This window comes from Lactuca sativa, chromosome 2 (assembly GCF_002870075.4).
Source record: "Lactuca sativa cultivar Salinas chromosome 2, Lsat_Salinas_v11, whole genome shotgun sequence".
Taxonomy (NCBI): Eukaryota; Viridiplantae; Streptophyta; class Magnoliopsida; order Asterales; family Asteraceae; genus Lactuca; species Lactuca sativa.
In genome coordinates, this window is record NC_056624.2 from 226931843 (window position 1) to 226952806 (window position 20964).

General features: G+C 36.0%; 1 pseudogene; it reads right to left on the reverse strand.

Moving 5' to 3' along the window:
* Nucleotides 1–18597: 18597 nt before the first annotated feature.
* Nucleotides 18598–19339, reverse strand: LOC128132491 (WD repeat-containing protein ATCSA-1-like; annotated as a pseudogene).
* Nucleotides 19340–20964: the final 1625 nt, after the last annotated feature.

Sequence of the window (20964 nt, forward strand, 5' to 3'; positions counted from 1 at the left end):
AATGACATGGTTTAAGTTTAATTAAATTAAGAGTATAGTTTCGTTAATAGATTAAACCAGTTAGTATTTTAAAAGTTTAAAATACACCCTTATACTATTATAATATTAAACCTTTAATATATTATATTTATAAGTAAAGAGTCGGTCTTACCGTTAGTATGTCTCATTCACGAAACCGGTCTATAAAGGGGGTATAAGGTTACTGCTTATAAAATGACGGTTTAATGGCTGTCCACTCTCACCCACCGCTTCCTTGACTGATGGAGGATCGTTAGCCGAACGCGTAGGATATGACATTAATTCTCATTAAAAGTATAATGAAAATACCAAGTAATTAAACACTTATAAATTCCCAATCTTAGTTACTTAGGAAAAATGTGAATTTGGTGCTAACCCATGAAATTACACTTTACACCATGTTAAGCCGTTAGTGGAGCGCGTGTGGTTAACCGACACACTAATCTGGGACTGACAGTGTGTGACAAAGGGTAGTTTGATGTTAATCATATATCAATGGAGCGTGTGTGGTTAACCGACATATTGATTAGGTGATATGTAACACTAAGTATACCAAGCTAATTTGCATGGTTATTCACACCTTGTTTGTGATCCTCGACATCCTAGTCACAAACTTGAAGGGCACAATCGAGATTTAAACATGCCATTGAAAAGTTCAATGAATCTCAAAGGATCTAGGAATTTCAATCCATTTAAAACTTAATGATCAATTTCGTTTTTCATGGTGGAAATTGGTAAATCATCATTTACCTACCTTCAAATATTTTGCAATTGGATTATGACATCCCTCTTCCGAATTGTAAAATATTGTGTTGGGTCCTAGCCTTAATATTTCATTTTGGTTGCTATATTAAGGATTAAATCAACTCACTTGAATTTCTACCATATAGATGTCTAGTTCACACACCTATGGTCTTCCCGAATCTTATGGAAAAATCCTTCCTTATAAAGATGATATTCTACAAGACGATCGAGGTGAAAAATTATTCCCTTCTTTGTGATGTAGTGGAACTTAACTTCCTATACCTCCTCCAAAAATTCTCCCTAACCCACAAGTTCAAAGACTTGAAAAGTTCAAGGTCACTCAAACCCTAATTGCTAGCGAAACCAAGATGGAAGGTCTGTGTGTGTACATGTCTTGGAGATGAAGTCACACATTGACAGGCTGGGAAAGTTGGGTGTCGAAGTCTCGAGGAAGTTGGCTATTGACTAGGTTCTTCAATCACTTCCTGAGTCATATAGTGGGTTCATTAAGGACTACTACATGACAGACTACGACATGACCCTTATCGATCTTACCTATTTGCATGTTGCTGCTGAATCAACAATGATTTGGCATACTGGTAAAGCAAACTTGATTGGAAGATCTACTCCCCAAACTTCCATGGACATTGACAATGGAAACATTGGAAGTCCAGAAAAGCTTTCTCTTCCCAATGGAAAGGGAGCGACCATTGTCAAGTCATTTTACCAAATGGTAAAGAGAAAGGCTAAGCGTGAGATAGTCTCGTGTACCATTCCCAAATAGTCCATTTGTTTCTATTTCCAAGAGAAGGGGCATTGGTTGCGAAACTGACATATTTACTTGAAAGATTGCAAGGATGGTAAAGTCAAAAAGTTTGACTCTTCTTCAGGTAAGTCCATTATCTAACTCTATTAAGTTTTTATTTGGATACATGATGTAATGTAATTACATTTTGATGTTTTGTAAAATCAAAGGAATGAAAGGAAACTTAAAGGAAGAGTAAGCTGATTCTGATTGTGAAAAGATGGATTTCGATTGCATGGTTCGATCATCAGAATTTTGAGCTACTGCTTAAGAGTAATGATAGATTGCTTAGGAATAGATAACAACATAGTTTTCATATGTATTTGCATTGTAAGGATAAGTTTTCTGCAATTTTTATAAATAAAGAAAATTTTGAAATTTATCTTATTTTTAAAATTTCCTTACAATGGCATTTGTGAAAAATTGTTGCTTATATCTTTCCATTTATAACAATATTGGAAAATGGATTTGATTCTTTCGTTTGTGGTAGTGTTGTAACTTACCAAATAAGAAAATATTCTCATCACCCAAGTTTCAATTGAATAGAAACTTGGAATCATGCAATTTATATTGTGTGATGAATGAGAACCTTCGTCTTTGGGAAACTAAGACTAATGCCTTGTTCACATGTATATGTGAGTCAAGTGAAGGACTAAGGGATTGGGTACACTGGGTGTACACTGGCTAGGTCCACCACAAAGAACGATAAGACTATTCGTCATTATTTACTAAAGTTTAGTAAATATGGTTATGCTTACAAGTTTAAGTATAATTCTGAACATTGGAAAAGTTTCAATGTATGGCAGAACGAATGAGAAGATTCAAATTAATCAGAAAGATAAAAGTTTCTCTAATCTGAAAAGATGGGAGAGAACTTTAGTATCGTGTTTTATGATCATCTTAATGATTACGAAAACCATATCACACTTGATCCTCTAAGGTCATCTTAGTGCATTTCTATGACTAAGAAGAGGAATCCTGAATTATTGGAATGGTTAAATCAAAAAGGTGAATCATATTTTGTTCCAAATCGAGTCTCAAATTCATACTCTAAGATTGAGCCTTGAGTGACATAATCTTAAGAAAGGTTTATAACACTTATCAAATGTAGAGTAAAATGTTTTCTACTCATGTACATTTGAAATTGGTAAGTTGTGATGTTTTGGATAAAACAAAGACCAACTAAGGCCAATTGTGTAAAGTGTTAGTCTTGATTAGAATCCACACTAACTCTTGAATATTAGTTTGTCAAGTAATGTTCCTTGACAAAGTGAATCTTATATATCAAGAGGTCAGTGGGAGTCTTAAAGATCTTGAAAGTTTCAAGAACTAATCAAGGGTAAACCTATTGTTAAACACTAGCACACGACTTGAGGTTTGTAACCTATCGTGTTGACATATTCTTGTTTCTGTGCCATTCCAGTTGGTTGACTATGTATGTGAGTTCTATGAGTTCTCAGTTGTTTGCATAACAACTAGGAAGCAATGGTAGGCTCTTGTGCTGCCAGGTGGCAATAAATTAAGATTGAACAAGTCCAACTCATATGAGTATGAATTTGTCACTAACCTTGTCTTGTGATTATGGTTATGACAAATTCACATGGATAGGAACACATACACCATAAAATCTAAGCGTCATAAGGTTTCTCTCCAATTCATGAAAATTATTGTGAGGAAACGCTTTCACTAAGTAGATTTTAAGGAGATAGCAATTGTGTTATTTGCATTCTCAAATTCGATTATGATTACGACATCCCTCTTCATAATTCGAATTATGAGAAATTACAAAGGTCTAAACATTTGAGACTTATTGTTTTAAGTTCTAAAATTGTTTAGACACACATGTGAGCTATCTAAGGAAAGGTGTATGATTTTGATAGTCTTATCAAAGATCCTCGTATCAGAAATCTGAACTTTGGTAAGAACGTCAATAAAGTATTGATTTCTAAAAGTCCAACTGATTTCTGGGTATATGTCAAAGTTAGTGGGAGCATAAGTGTTATGCTAGTAAAGTAATTATTATGCTAGTGGGAGCATAATCAATTATGGTAAGTGTTGCAAGTTAGCAATGTTAATTATAGAAAACAAATGTTTCAATTCGCTAAGTTTCAGGGTTTGAAAAGTTGTTTTGCTATAAGGGAGAGGAATTCATACTTCATTTCAATTCTAAAAGCTTAGATTGAGATTTTAATCAAATTTAGTCAAGTATATATATATATATATATATATATATATATATATATATATATATATATATGTATATATATATATATATATATATATATATATATATATATATATATATATATATATATGAATGTTATGTTGGAATGTTTCAACATAAGGAAATTTTATATATGGAAATATTATCTGCGTTCTAAAATTCGATTATGATTACGGAATCCATTTTCATAATTCGAATTATGAGAACATGGCAAATACAAATAGAAATATTATAGAAAAAGACTAGTCTAGTATCATGTCTTTATGTGAGACATCATGAATCGTGTCCCATATGCTTCAGATATAGGATCGATTATATGTGTTGTAATATTCATCCATTCTAAATTTTCCAAATGCCTAGGGCATTAAGAGGGAAAAGGACTATAACTGGATATGACTAAAATGATTAAGCAATTGTCGAGGACAATTTGAGGTTTACCAAAGATTGGTTGCTCATGGACACTTGGAAGTATGGTGTAAATTTCGGAAAGGACCATATTGACATATTCTGAAAAAATGCAACTCTTGTTTAGAAGTGATAGTCAAAATGGGAATATGGAAATGTTTCCATAAGTAGAAGTCATTCTTTAAATATGTGTAAGATTAGAAAACTTAATGCAAGAAGGATTCTCAAAGGAATGTACTTTGAATGTGAGACTTCATTTCCATGGAATTCCTCTCCATTGGAATACTTTGTAATATCTGTTACCAAGTCTCTGTGACTTTTGTGCATAATCATTACAAAAGGATCATTGCATATAAGTTTAGAATCTAACATATTACAACAAATGGAAAGAATTTGATATTCTTTCGTTTATGGTAAGGATTTGGAATTGTGAAATAAGCATCATTAAAGTGTTGTCAATTGATCTATTTCACACAATAAGGACCATAGACAAACATAGTGTGCATGCTTGGAGCATGGGATAACTATTGTTTTAATTCAAGTATTAAGTTGATTATTCGAAACATTATACAATGAATAATGAGTAATCAATATGACACTCAAAGTTTTAGGGCCATATAGGATTAGTATTATTTTTGTGTTTCACTTTGCATGTTTTGACTTCCCGAAAAACTAGGTTATTCAAACCATCCACAGTCAATCATACTTTGGATGTAGGTATTGAGGCAATGTTGTCATGAATGGGTCCGTAGTTTGTCTAGATGTTTTAGACATAGCTGCAGTGTTCATGAGTACTCCTGGAATAAGATTCGAGAATTGGATTAAACCCATGCTCATTTGAATCACTTCATGGATTTTATCACGAGTGATCATGAGACGATAATATATTATATTCTTGAAACCTAGACGTGTGAGTTGTAGTTGCAAGTCGGTTGCACATTGACATATGTAAACGCACCAGTAACTTGGTGTTATAAAACATATCGTTGTGTTTGATTTGATGAGTAAGTACAAGCAAGCATTTTAGTCGAAGTTTATCCATTCCTTTTACCATCTGTAGGCTCCTCGATGATTTAGTGATGACAACCCTAAGTGCTCAGCCGGGCCTGGACTAGTTTGATTTGTTCAATTAGTCGGTCATCATAAATCGGAAATCAGGAAACATCAAATGAACAGAGAGAATGATTATAATCCATGTCTCAGTCCATATGATATCTAGATGGAGGAATATATGATCCCTTATCTAATGGACGCATCATTGACCAGGGCAGATTTCAACAACGGCTTTTAAGAGCTACGATTGGTAGTCGGGATTTTGGAGTCGTACTTACAATAATAGTTATTAGACTTATACAAGTGGAAGACTATTGGATTATGTGACATCCCCATTTTCACGGCCAGAAAAAGACCGATTTTGTTTATGCTTTATAAAAATCAGAGTACTTTTAATAAAAATGTTGCGGAATTTGTTCCCAGAAAAACATGATGAATACGTTATTAAAACATTTTCGAAGAAACGTATTTTATTCATTTTAAAATGTTTGGGATGTCATCGTTAATACAGAAACATAAGCATAAATAGAACTTACATTTATTTACACTAGTGATCTACATCTCTTTAAATCTCTTAGTGTAATGTGACTTCATATCAACACCTATGATATAAATAAACTGAGTGGGTCAGGTTGGGAAACCTGGTGAGTACAGAGGGTTTTCAACCCACAATAATATAATTATTATGTTCAAACAATCAAACAATCAACCCAATTACCCATCCCCATTATCTTCTTTATTCTTAAGATCTACCCTAAGAACCATTCCTCGTTCATACATTCCTAAGGATCATCCTAAGGAATCGGCACGAAGTCCATCGTCACCGGGGTTTAGGCACTAAGTCTGCATAGTCGCCAGAATTTATACGATAAACACTATGTCTGCATAGTCGCCAGGGTTTTGGCACCAATTCTGCATGATCACCAGGGTCTAGGCATCAAGTCTGCATGATCACCAAGGTTTAGAGTACACCGAGTGAACACATCGTTCACAACACCTACAGGTTGCGAGCCTGCTAGTGTTCCACTGGACTGTCTAGAATAGTCCGTGGTTGTCATCCATACTCTGCTGAATGACGGGGACATCATTTGGGAAAAAGGCTTCTCACATCGTACACCTCTCACCCATACCTCATAGTCTATATCACCTCTCAACTCATCGTCCAACTCATATTTCATCTATTATATCTACCCATGTATTACCCCAACATTTTCGTAGATATAAAATACATATATAGTTTAAATCATTTAAAACATGTATAAAATCTTTCACCGAGCATAGATAGCAAGTAAACAGACAATATGCACACATAGCACGTAGTAAATACTTTATATCTATGTGTAAGTTGCAGGGGACCATGCACTCACCTGAAAGGCGGTGACTCAGTACTCGGACAGCACTTCGATACTCTCAAAACAATTTCCTTCGATAAAACCTAGTATCAATACCACTAGGGTTTAGTCTAACGATAACCGCGACAAATTGATAGTCTGACTATTATTATTATATAAGCGTTAAATAACACTCAATATAACTCATAATAATAGCTCAAATAATTATTTTAAGGACCTAATAACATTACTATAATTATTTGGAAACTATATTAAAAATTGCGTAAGCGTAGCTCACTTACCGCGGATTTTATCGAAAACCGGAACTTTATTTGGAGCGGCGTTTCGAAACCGAAAGACACTTTTTCTCGGGACTCTGGGAGCCTCGGGGCTTCCCTCGGGAGCTAGGGGGTTTATCTAGGGTTTAGGGGGGTTTAGAGGAGCTAGAGAGACAAAGAAATCTAGAGAGAGAAAGGAAATGTTGTGAAAAACTCGGAAATCTTCGCAGCCTTTTATAGGCGCTCAACAGCTCGGACTACGCTGCGCGTTCAGCAGCTACGCTGGGCGTAGTTCGGATAAGGTTGCCAGCTCGCACCAGCTGGCTCGCACTTCAGAAGAGGATAAGGACTGAGGGTACGCTGGGCGTACCGAACTCCGACGCGGGGCGTAAGGCGAAGCGAGGCGACATGGCATGATCCGAAGGGCGCTCTGCGATCGGCGATGGACGGTTGCGATGAGGCCACGTCATCCATCTCGCATCAGATTTCGCAATTTGCACACTCAACTTTAAAAATTCATAACTTTCGTGTACAAGCTCCGTTTTCGACGTTCTTTATATCCACGCGAAGGCGGGAACGTACTCTACAACTTTCGTTTAGACTCCGTCGGCTAATTATGACTCGATTTTAAATTTTATATTATTAACAGGCCGGGACAGGATTGGTCCGTTAAATCCTCATAACTTCTTCATCCAACGTCCGTTTTCGCCCATCTTTTTCTCGTTACGCTACTCTTAATGAGATCTTCGATTCTCATTTAGGTCGTTTCGGCTAAAAACCGCTCGATCTAACATTCGGATTTCGGGTTGTACACTGCTAATCCGAAACTTCGAAAAATCATAACTTCTTCATACGAAGTCAGATTTGGGCGTTCTTTTTATCGATGTTCTTAGTTTAACGTATTCTACGACTTTTGTTTATATTGCTAAGGCTAAAACTCGCTCTATCGCAAATTTACTATTTACGCTTCTTGGTGCCGTGCCGGTTCCGTCGCGAAACTTCGACGGGTCATAACTTCTTCGTTATAACTCGGATTTCGGCATTCTTTATATGTATGGAAACCTTGTAACATATACTAAAACTTGGTTCAAATTATTTATTCTAAATAATCTTTTGTCGAAAAGTCGTTTTTGACCCCTATTGCCTCTAAATTGACTAACCCACATCGGCTGGGAAGGAGAACTAAGCATTCCTAATAAGGGGTGTGGATACCTTCCCTATCACAGCGTTTTAAAGTCGTGAGGGCAGCAGATCCCATAAGAACTCTGCAGTTAAACGTGCTTAGGTGGGAGTAGTACCAGGATGGGTGACCCCCTGGGAAGTCCTCGTGCCGAGTGGCCCAAAGCGGACAATATTGTGATACGTGCCAGAGGGGGATGTTACAAATGGTATCAGAGCCAGGGCACGGGTCGATGTGTTCGACGGGGACTTCAAACCCTAGGTGAAAGTGGGTTAGATCTGATCCCACATCGGCTGGGAAGGAGAACTAAGCATTCCTAATAAGGGGTGTGGATACCTTCCCTATCACAATGCGTTTTAAAGCCGTGAGGGCAGCAGATCCCATAAGAACTCTTCAGTTAAGCATGCTCGGGCGGGAGTAGTACCAGGATGGGTGACCCCCTGGGAAGTCCTCGTGCCGAGTGGCCCAAAGCGGACAATATTGTGATACGTGCCAGAGGGGGATGTTACAGATTAGGTGTCTAAGCCCATAACTATAATTGGTATGTACTTGACCCGAGAGTAGCATGGTCCATTTGGGTTGCATATCATCAGGATAATTTGTTAGGATGGAATTTTGAGAAGAGGTTATTTAAGGTTTATTAATATATTATAATTTCTAATATATTAATATGAAATCATATGATTTAATTAGTATTGATCAAGAATTAGTTTGGAATTAATTTAGTGATCAAAAGAGACTAATTAAATTAATGGGGACTAATTGTGTAAATTAGTTATATTTATATGTTGGGCTTATGATCCATGTTGGACTAAGTTTATGTATGGATACATAAAGAGTTGTGCCACATGAACCATGGATCATAAACCTATGGGTATGGATTAGGGTTAACCCATGACCCTTGGAATCTCACATATAAATATGTTAGTTTTGGAATCCATTTGAGAATTTTAGATACCTTTTGGACGAATCGAGTTCCATTTTCAACAAACGAATCAAATTTGGAAGATCTTAGCTCTTTTGTTGGAATGAGAAAATCTCCAAATCGAACATTGTACCACCCACTTTGCGTGATGTACAACTCGTTCTCCGTGTTCTTCGTGTTCTTAAACGATCCAAGAACATCTTCAAAAGAACCTCCAACATTTTTGGGTACCCCATAGCCAAAATCACGATTAATGTATTCTTGGAGATTATGGACGATTTTGGTGGCTAGGATTCTCTCTCAAAATGTTATCCTTTGTCCATGGTGTGTTGTGATTCCATTTGAGGCATTCATACTACTGGTGCTAAGTTTTTAAAGGCCAAATATAACAAGTTCTACAAGCTACATAAAGAGGTGAGCTCATAACTAGTATTTTATGTTGTTTATATCATTTGTATGCTAGTTGTAGGCTTAAAGCTTTGGAAACAATATTGCATGTTTAATTAGAGAAAACAAAGATCCAAAGATTTTAGGGTTGTATGTGCACCATAGGATGTTGTAGTATACTAAAACCCAACAAAACCTCAATCACTCAATGAAATATTCACAGCAGATATGGCTAATGGAAAAACTAAAACACAAAAGCCATATACATAGGATACACCCTAACCCTATAGAATCACTCCTTCCAAATCGACCGAATGCCTATTACAATAAGAAGCTTTGATGTGTTTATTGGCATGGATTGTTTAAGTCCTCACCTTGTCGATATCATGTGTTACGAAAGGGTCGTCCGACTTAACTTACCAAATAACGAAACCCTTGTCGTCTATGATGACAAACCCAACACAAACCTCTGAATCGTCTCTTGCATCAAGGCTCAAAGGTACCTGAACAAGAAGTACCACACATTCCTAGCTCATATTGTTGATGAGAAGAGGGAAGCGAAGGACATCAAGGATATTCCATAAGTCTGCAATTTTCCCGATGTATTCCTAGAAGACCTTCTGGGAATACCACCCGTGCGACAATTTGAGTTCAGAATCGACTTGATCTCTGGAGCCACCCCCATAGCCAAATCACCATATCATTTAGCACCAACAGAAATGCAGTAGTCAACTGAACTAACTGTTGAGTAAAGGATTCATCAGACCAATCTTCTCACCTTGGGGAGCACTAGTCTTGTTCGTAAAGAAGAAAGACAACTCATTTTGTATGTTCATTGATTATCGGGAGTTGAAAAACTCACCATCAAGAACCGATATCCCCTACCCCAAATTGATAATATGTTCGACCAACTTTAAGGATCGAGCTACTTCTCGAAAATCGATCTAAGGTCGGGGTACCATCAGCTCAGAATCCAGGAGGAAGATATTCCTAAGACGATATTTAGGACTCGTTGCGACCACTACGAGTTTGTTGTGATACCCTTTGGATTGACTAATGCACCCGCGGTGTTCATGGATCTAACGAACCGCGTATGCTGACCTTACCTAGATAAATTTGTGATAGTGTTCATCGATGACATACTAATCTATTCGTGAAGTAAGGAAGAGCATAATCAACATCTGCAACAAGTCTTTGAGACGCTAAGGCCGGAAAAGCTGTATGCAAAGTTTTTAAAATGTGAATTTTGGATTCGAAAGTTGGACTTCTTGGGACACGTGGTAAGCGAGGAAGGGATACATGTGGATCTCTCCAAAATCAAAGCAATTAAAAACTGGGAAGCGCTTAGGACACCGAAAGAAATCCGTGAGTTTTTGGTCCTTGTTGGCTACTACTGAAGGTTCATACATAACTTTTCCAACATCGCAAAGCCTCTTACTACCCTGACCCAGAAAAGAGTGACCTTTAATTGGGAGGATAAATAAGAAACTGCCTTCCATACGCTAAATCAAGAGTTATGCAGTGCTCCGATCTTGTCCCTTCCAGAAGGAATGAAAGACTTTGTGGTTTACTGCGATGCATCCAAGCAGGGTCTAGGTTGCATCCTCATGCAACGGGGAAAAGTCATTCTCTATGCCTCAAGACAACTTAAGACTCACGAGGTCAACTACACCACACACGACCTTGAATTAGGGGCAGTAGTGTTTGCCTTAAAGATCTGGAGACACTACCTTTATGGTATAAAGTGTAAGATCTTCACTGACCATAAGAGTCTCCAGCACATCCTCAATCAAAAAGAGCTCAATATGAGGCAACGAAGATGGATAGAGTTACTAAATGATTACGAATGTGAAATTCATTATCATCCGGGCAAGGCCAACATGATAGAAGATACCCTAAGTCGAAAGGAGTACTTGGGCCGCTGAGTAAAATCATTGACAATGACTATCCTTTCACATCTATCCACTCGGATCAAGGAGGCGCCACTTGAAGCCTTGAAACCTGAGAATGTCACAAGTGAAGCCTTGCGAGGAATGGATAAAAACCTTGAGGTCAAGGGTGAGGGAGCTCATTACCTCATGAATCAGATCTGGATACCGAGATTCGGCGGGTATAGAGACATTATCATGAACGAAGCTCACAAGACCAAGTACTTCGTTCATCCCGGCTCAGACAAGATGTATTGAGACCTCAAAAAACTATATTGGTGGCCAAACATCAAGGCGGAAATCGCTACTTATGTGGGCAAGTGTTTGAATTGCGGCAAGGTCAAAGTAGAGTATCAAAAGCCCTCGGGTTTGCTACAACAAACGGATATACCCGAGTGGAAGTGGGAGCGGATAACCATGGACTTCATAACTAAATTGCCTAAGACAACTGGTGGACTTGACGCCATATGGCTATCTGTCGATAGGTTAACCAAATCTGTGCACTTCCTACCAATAAAGGAGACAGAAAAAATGGAGAAACTAAAAAGGACATATATTAAGGAGATTGTACGATTACATGGTGTGCCAATATCCATTATATCTGATAGAGATAGTAGGTTTACCTCACGGTTTTGGTAATCACTACAAAAGTCCTTAGGAACCAGACTCGACATGAGTACAACCTATCACCCAGAAACCAACAGGCACAACGAGAAAACTATTTAAACGCTGGAAGACATGTTGAGAGCTTATGTGATAGACTTTGGTAAAGCTTGGTGAACCCACTTACCGCTCATCGAATTCTCATACAATAACATATATCACACTAGCATTAATGTTGCTCCATTTGAAGCCCTCTATGGGCGCAAGTGCAGATCACCTCTATGTTGGGCTGAGGTGGGTGACACTCAGCTAGCTAGAGGATAAGTTCCTAACAACACTCTTACCGGCCCTGAGATCATATGGGAAATGACAAAGAAGATCGTTAAGATCCATGAACGACTAAAAGCATCTCGGGACCGATAAAAGAGGTAAGCGGATAAACGACGCAAGCCCTTGGAATTCCAGGTTGGCGACCGCGTATTGTTGATGGTCTCACCCTGGAAGGGAATGATACATTTTGGAAAATGTGGGAAACTAAATCCAAGGTATATAGGGACATTCGAGATCCATGCCAGGATTGGCCCGATAGCTTACAAACTCCGGCCACATCAAGAACCCAGCAACGTGCACCCTACTTTCCATGTGTCCAACTTGAAGAAATGCATGTTCGATGAAACTCTCGTCATTCCACTAGACGAACTCGAAGTAAACGAGAGTCTCCACTTCATCGAGGAACTTGTGGAAATCATGGACAGGGAAGCCGAGAGAACAAAGCGAAGCCGCATATCAATAGTAAAGGTCTGTTGGAAGGCCAAGCGAGGAGCTAAATTTACTTGGGAACGTGAGGACCAAATGAAACAAAAATACCTACATCTTTTCCCTAGCTCTTGAGAACCCACTCAGAGTGCTAATTTGAGGGCGAAATTCCTTCTAACAGGGAGATGATGTGACAACCGTCAATTTTGGTCAAACAAAGTCAACAAATGTCAACTAGGTCAACTCAACTCGTATTAGAATTTTAGGAGAAATGTGATATTCTCTAATTTTTCTAATGTACTATTGGCAAGTTATAATACAAAGTACCTCTTTTTTACCAATTATTGAATATAAACCCTAATTAGGTATAAATAATATTCATAACACAATATAGTTGAGTTCATAAACCTTATACTACATGACAAATTCATCACAAAGGTTACATATTCATATTTTTGGTGAATTCGTCACCAAATACGACAAATTCTTTACCCGGCTTAAACACTCAAACTTTAACAAAAAGAATTATAAATCATCCTAACTTTTGTGTAGTGTGTTATTATTTTTTATGATAATGATTTTTATAATAATTTGAATTTATATGATCAAATTAAGTAATTATACATCATTTTTACCACACTTTTTATAAAAATCACAAACTCTTATAAAAATTACCCATTTTTGTACAAATAAACTAAAGACCAAATTTGTCTTATATGATTATTACCCTTTTATAAAAGTATTATTATTTAAGTAAAGGAGACATACTTGAATATTAAATTCAAGAACTCCTTTCCATGCCCCCATACCTCCCCCTCCCCTCTCACCCTCCCTCTCTCTTTTTCTTTATTTCAGCCGACCCCCCCCCCCCCCCCTTCCCATCTTCTTCATTTTTACGTTCATCTCCTTCCTCAAGAACAAACTCTCTCTCTCTCTCTCTCTCTCCAGACTAATTTTCATCAGTTGGTTCTTGATCTTTTGGTAAGTTTTTACTTACTAATCTAGCGATTCTATACATATATACTAGTTTTGTTACAATTACACACATTAATATCTGTTAATATCCATAGGACCTTTCAATCTTCAAGTGTTCTTAACTTGAAATCTTTCATCTTCACCTCTTTATCCACCAAGAAACACACTTAAGGTGAGTTCATACCCCTCACTTTCATCTTTATCTAAGTTTTAGGGGGAGAATACAAGTAAAATTGTATAAATATACAAGTTGTTATGCGTGCTTTACTTTCATGTTGTGTAAAAATGTTATCTACATGAAATAATGTTATTACCTAGTATTATGAACATTTATGTGTGGTATGTTGTTTAAAATACAAATCTATGAAAAATGAGAATAAACATGCTATATGTTCTTAAGAAAAGGTCATAAAAACAAAACTATAAAAAACTATGGTTTTTATGAACGTAATAGGACTTTTATAGCAAAAATGGTTATAACCAAGTTATTACACCATTTTTGGGGGATATAAATCAAAATATGTTATTTTAGACATATGTTACGAAACTGGTTATAAATACCAAGGACTTGGTTTTACAAATAGAAAACCTAAAAATCTATCATATTATGTAAAATTAGGGTTTTCTAACAAAAATTGTCATAAACAGGTTATGACACCATTTTTGTGAGATTTTATCTAAAATATGTTGTTTTAAACATATAAGGTTAACTTGATTTAAACGTCACAAAAATGTAAAAGTAAAATTTACAAAGTTTATAATTCAATATTTACCGTTTGGTGACGTAAAAAGTCAAAAAACTAGAAAATTGACTTTATCATACTAAAAGTTCATATACTTGTGTTAGATGTATAATATATGTTATTTATAAACATCTAAACATGTTAACCTATATATATATATATATATATATATATATATATATATATATATATATATATATATATATATATGTATATATAGGTACAATGAAATATTTATAATAAACTATAATAGATGTAGTTTATGGGTCATTAACACTATTATAACATTTTAAGACAAGACGAATAACTATATAAAAGTATATAATTATTATACATTATATTAATACCATGGAAAACTGATAATTACACATACAAGAGTTTTCATTACAACAAAACGTGAGCATTTTGAAACAATTATGTGAGACAAAGTCTTCACCATACCTTCTAGAGTACACACTAAAGCCCTGAATAATAACCAGAATCTCGGTAAGAAAGTGTGATACTTGTGTATAGATCTAAACATGACTGACAATCCCGCACCTAAGCTGCTAGCTACAGCTAGACCGGCAAGTATGGGGTGACAAATGTCTAAGATTCTGACGCCTGAAGAACGTCGTAGCAGTTTTAGCATGGTTGTAATAACTCACATGGAAAATCAACGATACATTTAGTTTACGGGGTAACATCCGTTCAAATGGTTTTATATAAGAATAAAACTACGTAATGCTATTTTAAGTATAGAAATACTTATACATTTTTGGTCTTCGGGTTTTTAAGACTACAACTCATTTTTAAGGAAAATATTGGATTTTCTGAGAACAAACACTATCATTTTACAAGGAAAGAATTACATATTTTTCACATACTAAAAACTCTTATGAAATCACCAACTTAATTGTTGAAACTTTTCAAAACTACTTGTATTCTCAAGAAACTGTTAAACAGGTAGTCACAAGGCTTTTAAGGATGGGACACTACGACATCGTACTATTCATTTTGTCATCAAGATGTAATTGGTTTTGAAACATACAACACTTGGAAACAATGGAACATTTTCAATTATATTTATGATGGTTATGTTTGCTTTGATTACTATTATACATTATGTTGTGATATTGTTCATGAAGTCATCCACCCGAGATGATTCCACCACCGTGGTTTGGGGGTGTGATAAGAATTTGCAAGGATTTCATGAAGTTTTAGAGGAGGGATAGGTTGTATATGACTTCTTTAAATGCAAGTTTTGATTACGCAAGGTTCAGTTCTTTGGGTGTCTTGTCAATCAAATGGTATCCATGTTGACTTCGCTAAGACTGAGGTAGTGATGTTATCGGAGGTCTAGAGGTCTCCATATGAGATTCAGAGCTTCGTTATGATTGATTGATTATTATCTGAAGGTTTATCTTGTTCCGTGTTATGCAATTTGAAAGTTAAGGTTGGTATGTATCTGGTTGAACTGGTTTCAGGCTTTGTTGTTTTCATACGTTAACTTGTGGTCATTCAAACCCTGAGTGGGGGGGGGGGGGGGACTGGGTATCCTGATTGGAGGAATCAACAAATAGTCTGATTTTTGTGGTTTCAGTATAATGGGTACAAAGCAAGTTGCCATCAAGATTACACCTTCAGGAATACATGATTTTTCCTTACAGCAGGGAGTTACTAAGCAATGAACTCGTTGTTGCTAGTAGTTCTTTTCGGGAGCGCAAAGTATCATGTAAAGAAGCGTTTAAGCCGCTCAGGTTATGTATTAGGTATAAAGAGCGTGGTTTGCTCACAACAGTTATCTATGATCACGGATGGTAGTTGTTGATCGTTTCATCGACTTTAATGTATGGTATATGTGTTGAATTAGGTGTCTAAGCCAATAACTAAATTGGTATATAGTTGAATTAAAAGCAAAGTCCTTTTTGGGTTGCGCTCAAAACTAGTATTTGACGGAATGACTTTTCAACTGAGAGGTTGATTTACCGATTTATTATATGATTATAAATAGCAATAAATATATTATAAGATTAATATATTAATTAGAAATAATATTATTTAATTAATAATTACTCATAAATTAATTGGAATTAATTTTAGGATTAATTAAAAGTGCAAGGAGTTAAGTTGTAATTTTTCAATAGTTGAACAATAGAAGAATTCTAGATCCTTCATAGGACTAACGGAATTTAGGAGCCTCCTAAGGTTTCTAGAATGTCCCATGTGAATAATAAGGAAACTAGACAGATTTGAAATAATATTATTTTATTTCAAATTAGGGTTTCTAGGGCTTTCCTGTCAGCTATAAATAGGGCCCCATGGACTCCCTATTTTCTTCCATGCATACCAAGAGCTTGAAGAGTCGGAATTCAGCTCCTATCTCCTTTCTCCTCTCAAGTCTTCCATTGCTAGAGTTTGGATACAAACCATTAGAGACATCATAACTTTGGTGTTGGCTTTCCAAGCAAATTAAAGAAAGGAATTATTAGTTATTTAAAACAATAATCAAAGAGGTATGTAAAATTGTAAACCATAATCCTTGTAATTTCGATTATAGTAGGCTTGACTTAGGGTTTATGATGTTTGATTTTTTATTGCTTTCAATAGAGAAAACTTAGATCCAAAGTAGGTTACATGTGAAGTTAATGATTAAGTTGCTATTGCCACATGTATTAATTATAACCTATAAAACCTATCAGTGGTTTCATAGCTATAGTTTTCAATTTATTACGCATAATGTTGAACATATCAAAATTAAGGCTTATAGAAATTAAACCCCAAGGGCTTGAAATTTCAAAAATGACTAGGGTTCTTGAAACCCTAGCCTCCACCCCTTAAGTCTCGAAAATAGCTAGGGTTGTTAGGCTTTATCTAGTTTCCTTAATTATTTTTTAAAAACCTTAAAATAGAATAATTAAAATTGAATAAATCATACCCTAATTTTCAAAAATTAGATAGGGTAATGGAGTAGGATTAAATTTGAATTATTTGATTAATTGTTTAATAGTAAATAATTATTTAATCCATAAATAATTTAAATTAACTATTTAATAGTTAATTAAAAGATAAATATTCAATCATATTTGGTTTAAATTTAATTAAATTAAAAAGTTTAATTTAGACAATTAAAAGTTTAAACCTTGTATTTTGAATTGTTTTAAAATACACATGATATATATATATATATATATATATATATATATATATATATATATATATATATATATAATCAAAAGTTAATTAAGATATACAAGCCAGTTGGCTGAGGGGGATGAGTTTAAGGATAAGATGAAGGAGCTTTTTCCCATTTTGAAACTTTTAGGTTAAAGGGAGATAGAGGGAGATAGAGAGAAAGAGAGGAGTAGAGAGAGAGAGAGATAAGATTGAATGAAGAAATGTTGGAGGCGCTGGAGGTGGGTGAAGGTGGAGGCCCTAGGGCTTCTTGTTGCTAATTCAAAGATTAACATCGATGGTAGAAGGTGGAGGCATCAGTAGACGGAACATGGTAGAAAATAGGAGATCGAACCATTTAGTGTGAGGGTCGATTTGGAAGAAATCTCAAACCCTTAACCTTAAACATGATGTGAAGCGATTGATCCATAATCTTCTTCGTCTCCATTAATTCCTTCGGCTCACATAATCGGACGATGGTGGTAAATGAAGCATTCTTCGAGAAGGAAGGTGCATCGCTGCAGTTTGAGGCTAGAAGAGGCAATGACGACTGGAGGCAGTGGATGTGGGTGAGGGGTGGAGACGAGGAAGAAGAAGGTGGGGGTTTAAAAAAATTGGGATTTCATTTTCCCTCGGAGACGCGCGTTTCTTAAAAAAAATATAAAATGACATTCACAGAGGACGCACAAGTGCCCTCCGTGTTTTTTATATTTTTACATGAGACACTAATTTAAGGGCACGCAATAATGCGTGACCTAAATACTTAATTTTTTTGAAGAGATGACACTTTTTTAATGTCACTCTCTTTTGCGTAACATAAATCAATGAGTGTCGTGGTTTGCGCGTCGTAAAAGGCTGTTTTTCTAGTAGTAGGAATCTTTGTTTTTGCTTGCCCTGCCAGAGAATCCTACTGCTGCCAAACTGTTTTGACCCACTGCCGGAAGTGGCTTTTTTCTGTGGTGGTCTAGTCTTGGAAGATGATATTTGACCAGGTAAAAAAGGATTCAAATGTTCTCACTTGACCAAAAACAAAACTAAAGTAGGATGATTATAATTATATCATAAAACTTAATATTAGATTCAAAGGCTCTAAAAGTGAAATGCAATAATAGAAAGAAAATGAAAGTAGACCACTCCACTTCTAATATCCCAAAACTTTATTTCCTCATCACAACCTCCATTCTTCAAAACCCACTCACTACAAGTAGACCACTCCACTGCCGATACGCCATCTGTCATCACCAACAATGTTTAATAATAATAATACACATAATTTCATACCCTTTTACAAATAATTAGAATATATATTATTAACACCATTAGCGTACCACGATAACCCGACAATATGTGAGAAAATGCCCCTGAAGCCGTATTACAAAGCCGAACCTGAACATCTTCAGTTGTAGCAACTATAAGCATGTGGGATGTGGCTAATGAAGACATGGTTATCCTATAAACCTTTCCTGGCATCTTAAAATCCATCGCCACCTATAAAAAAACATCAATTTGAAATCAAAACACATTGATGGATTAAGGTAAAAGAAAGAATCATATATGTTTTTACCTATGAGGTGTTGGTATCCCAAACATTGATGTGGTGATCAAATGAGCATGTGACAAAAAGACCTGTATCAATTGGATACCATATGGTCGTGGATATGGCACATTTGAGCCCATTTTGATGTTGCTTATCGACATGAAGTATGGGCTTATGCTTAACAATCAGACTACCTCCCTCATAGTCTGTTGCTCGTTGGATATCATAGATAGCAAGTGATGCATCAGATGCTCCAGATAACAAATATCCTCCCTCTATCAAATCAACCTGATTTAATGATCAAACAAACTATCCACCATAACATCTAATCTAATAAAGAATGTAATGTACAGAAGAAAAGTTCTATTCAATTTAGAGAAACTAATAAAAATTGTTATAAGCAATAATGGAAAAGTGAAGCATGTCATACCCTTAGTGTTGAAAGTTGAACTATTATTGGCTTTAATTTTATAATCTGGGAGTGTTGAATTGTTATTGGCTTTAATGTTTTAAAGATGCATCTACCCTTATTTTCCCTTGACACAGTTAGCTTCCATTATTGGAATTAGCCAGGATAACTACTTGAAGCTCCATATAATGCATACACTATGTTATTGAATCATTTAAAAGATTCAGTGACAAATATATTCACTAACATACAAAAGTTTAAGTCCGTCATTAACCTTCCATTTACCCATCTCCATGGAGCTATCAATTACAAGATAAAAAGAGGAGACTATCTAATAGAAGAGATAGAAGAAACTCATTACCATATGTGGACTCATTGCATGAGAAAATACAGCATACAACACTATAATTCAAGAGGGAGACCTGAGATATGTCATGCGTAATTTTGAATAATAGTAAACTATTTTGCTTGCTCTCCGTTTGAAGTATGATAAATAGAAACCCGAGGTTCGCTCACAGTTTGTGTCAGAGAATTGTAGTCAACTATCGATCCAAATCAAAATGGAAGAGCATGTTGCTTAATTTTTTACTGATAACTATAAATGAGTGTGAAATCGAAAGAAAAAGAAAACCTAGATCATTAATAAGAATGGAAGACCGACCTGACCAATTCGATACCAGAGATGTGAATCAAAAAAGGAAAGTGTGAGGATGACTTGAGGGAACTTTGTAGAGCGGTGATCGTTACGTTAAATCTCACACCCTTTCTGTGTCCATAAATGTCGTGCAATGCCTCCAACCACCACTCGTAAGCAAGGATCACAAGGCGAGGAATCCTCGATGTTCTGTTCACCAGCTGTAAAACTTTCTCATCTAAAATAAGTCATGAAACGACATCGTGAGCGCAGTTGGGAATCGGTAAACTAACGTTGCAGGAGGGATATAGCGGTGTAGGTGTTGAAGGGTCGCATGAAAATAGAGGTTAGGGTGACTCCGCCGAGACGATAATCATTATCATCGTCGTCCCGAGGCATTTGATCTTGAAAGCCAGAGCAATTTTGCTATGAAGACGAAGGCCCTAGGGCTTTTTCTTGCTAATTCGAAGAGGCGGGGGGTTTTAATTTGTGGAATCTAATAGGCAGGTGTTAATTTTTGTCGCTTTCATTTCCCGCCTTAAAAACGCATGTTTATTAAAAAGATTATAAAGCGATACACTTACATGACACACATTTTAAGAAAGGTGCCCACCTCATTTCTTTTTTTTCTTTTCTGACACTAATTTTAGGGCATGCAAAAATGCGTGTCCTCTATCCTTCAAATTTCGGAAAACTTACATTATTTTTAGGACACACAAAAAATGCCTATCATAAATCAGTGCGTGTCATTGTTTGCGTGTCACTAAATGGTTTTTTTCTAGTAGTGAATGTTTTGGAACCCTATAAGGGTTAAAGAATTTAAGGGAGAAATCCCTTTAGGATTTTCGTCCTTGGCTACTAATCAGGCAGGGATTT